Genomic DNA, 3,501 nt, shown 5'->3' on the forward strand with positions numbered 1-3,501 from the left:
TGCTGTATTCACAGTTTTAGGTATTACAGAGCTTAGGAGTAAAGCTTAGGAGGAAAGCTGAAAACGACATACAACTTTTGGGTGTTCCTTATATGTAGGCAGATAACTAGAGACAGAGTGGCCCTTAAGCTGTGCATATTTAAAAACTACTGTATTGCAGATGTAAATCTTAATCCTGCTGAGATTTCACACTGAGACTGTCTAACAGTGTTCATATGACCTGCTGCAAACTAACAGAGAAATTCTTTATTGTTTTAATTTTATAAGAGAGAAGAGCTAACTCACTTGATACTGAAACTTTTGCAAGCCTGGAAAGAACCGCTTTCCCACTTTAACCAGCACATTGAGCACCATCAAGAGCTACCTGATGACAGCCTTAGCAAAGCTAAGCAAATCAGCAATATGGTCCATGAGCTGAAGACTGGAGTTGAGAAAGTAACAGAAAAGGCAAGATTTTTGATGTAGCATTGATTTACACCAGTCACGTGACAGGAGTGACTTTGGGGGACAATGTCTACTCTCGCTTAGGCTATAGCCTTTAATGCCTACAGAGGTTCTGAGCCAGCAATGCTGGACTTTTGTTACAGATACAGGAATTTTTCAGCCAAAGGATGTGACTTAGTTTATGGATTGGCAGATGTGTAGATGATATTATATATGTCCATATGTGTAGAGCAATATTTTATTAATATGAAATATATGAAAGACACAGATACAAAGTCTAGAGCCATTTACAGCTTCATATAGGAGCCAGTAATGACTTGACCTTTCTAGGACAGTGGAGGAGATGTGGGTAGACTGTGACAAATGCTTAATTATTGTTTTCAGTTTTATTTGGATTTACATTCTAAGTAATTCAAGTATCACTGCTGTCTGCTGCAAAGATCTCCTTCCTAAGGCAACAATTTTATGCTGGGATAAGTTCTTCAAGACAACAGTGGCATTGCTTAAGTCAGATGCCAGTCAGAAAACAATTTCAAACTCCATGCCAAATTCTGGCAGATCATATATAAATTATTGAATGTAATTTTTTATTTTTGTTTCTGTCTTCTCATTACTAGCTAGAAGTCCTGATCTCTGTATTTCTTGTGCATTCATATCTAAATTTATTTGTAGTTTTGGCTGAACAAATGAGGGCTGTGTGTCCATTCTCCAGAACGGCTACACTGCCAAGGTGTCTGTTTCACTAAAAAGTGAATAATAAACTAATATCTAACACTAGTAAATCACCTTTCAGCTTTATGAACACAGGTGGGGAATACAAATTTTAAAATGATAAGCAGCTCATCCCTAGAACAGGAGGAATGATACCCCACTCTAAAATGCAGCCCTGATTAGAGTGACTCAGAGTTACAAATGCAAAAAGTCCATCTTCCAAGTGCAGCCATGGTTCTGGGTTAAAATGGCCTTAAAGTTCAGAGGTATTCGACCTCAAAGGTTGACCTTTATTTGCTTCATTCTGTAACTGAATCAAGCCATCACAGTCTAAACTAGCTACACACTTCTGCTATATTTACCTGATTTTATTTTTCTAGAACACCTTTGAAGGAATTACTTAAGAAGGAAAGCTTTGAAGTTTTGACCTCTTTGTACTATGGACATACCACACAATAGAAATACAATTTTAAAAATGAAGCAAGCAATGCATATGCATTCCAATATTTTGCAGCTGTGTTTTTCTGTAAGACACTAATTCTAAGCTTGGTTCTGTTGTGAAGCTCCTATTCCGAGAGATAACAGCCTTCAGAGTTCACCAGGTTAAACAGCACTGGTGAATGCTTGTGTTAGAAGCTTCCCTTGACAAAACTCAATAAAATAAATAGCTAAAAAGTCTCAAGACTGATTTACTATACTACTTCAAGAGGAAATCATGATTACCAAACAGGGGTTCCTCTACTTAAACTCAGATGGAGTTATACCCCAGTATTCTTGCATTACTAGTATATCAGATCATTTCAGGCTAGTCTAAAGGTTGTATAGATACCATTAAGATAAAATGATAATGTTATTCTATATAAGGAGCTTTACACACATCTTCAATAAGTATGTGAAAGGTTTGGAGTTGAACAGCCCAACAGAGTGATGTCTTGGTTGACTTCTGCACTGTAGTTTAAATATTTGTTGCATGTGTAGTTGCTAGTTGTACTTCTTTTCCTGTTTTCAATACAGATGCAGTCAATGGGGATCATCAGCAATTCGTTAAATGGAATGACATCATCTGAAGCTGCTGGTTTACCAATTAGTAATGAAGCAAACATGATGAGTGACTCTGACTTTATTCACTGTTTCAGAAGAGACTCCAACAAAGTGCAAAGCTACTTAAAAATTCTTAAATGTAGGATTATGCCAGAAAACAGATGTTGAGTTGTAATCTCTTGACAAGTAGTCTTCAGCATGTTGTTTATAAAGATGGAAAAATGTAATTCATAAATTATCACACTTACAGTAATTTTAATAGGAAAGTGGTTTCGAAATTCTCTGGCAGCTACTTGACACGGCTGACCTATGCATCTGAAATACTAAATAAAGCACCATGTGTGTACGTGGGTTAACGCACCAGATAAAAGCAGTACTCTACCAGTAAATAAATGAGATGCCCTTGCACGTTACACTGTTAGAGATTATATTATGGCTGGTTCACAGTTTAGTTATATACATAGTTGAAAGTAAAATTCAGTTGGTTAAACCTTGGTACAATTACATCTACATACTATAAGTAAAGTATATTTTTATGTTAAAAAATGTTTCTCCCCATTTATACATACATACATACCTGCAGAACATTGCTTGGCACTGAAGAGTTGTATTGCTGTCCATCAGTTCATGTAACTGCCGGGCCCACGGCAGACTTTTATGTTCACATCATACTTCTTACTAACTTCTGTGGGCTTTCACATGTGCCCCATAAGGTCTGCTTCCTAGCACTTTTATTCATTTTTAATTTATATTTATACTATTTAATTTATATTTATAGTAATTTATTAATTTTTAATTTATACCTCTAATGGCTTCACTGATTTCCGTGGAAACTCCTAAAGAAACAGTTTCTATATGAAAGGTAAGTCAGAATTCTGGTCCAAATACTATTTCAGTCCAAGGCCTGAGCATGGCTGATGTAGCGATAATTCTCCTTCCCATAACACATCCTGACCCAGGGCTTGGGTTTCACAGCACTGATGACAAACTCCATAGCAAATAAAAGTCTGAAAGCTCTCAGATATTTTATAGCAATTACATTTTCCTAGCAGTGGGGTGGTGCTGATGGCTGTTTATAGAACAAAGCACCTTTGCATTCAGATCCTGAGGCATCTGAACAGCCCTTTATAAGTAGCATGGATTTATGTTTAAGATTCTTGACTATTTCATCCCTTTATGCTCTTTTCTGGCCTCCCCTGATCTTGATGATTGTTGACAGTAGCTGGAGCTCAGGCTGCCAAGAACGAAGAGTAAAATGCTGATGACTATTTAATAATGATACTGGATGTGGGCTTGAGAAACTCA

The sequence above is a fragment of the Phaethon lepturus genome, unplaced genomic scaffold (assembly GCF_000687285.1).
Source record: "Phaethon lepturus isolate BGI_N335 unplaced genomic scaffold, ASM68728v1 scaffold27179, whole genome shotgun sequence".
In the NCBI taxonomy this organism is placed as follows: domain Eukaryota; kingdom Metazoa; phylum Chordata; class Aves; order Phaethontiformes; family Phaethontidae; genus Phaethon; species Phaethon lepturus.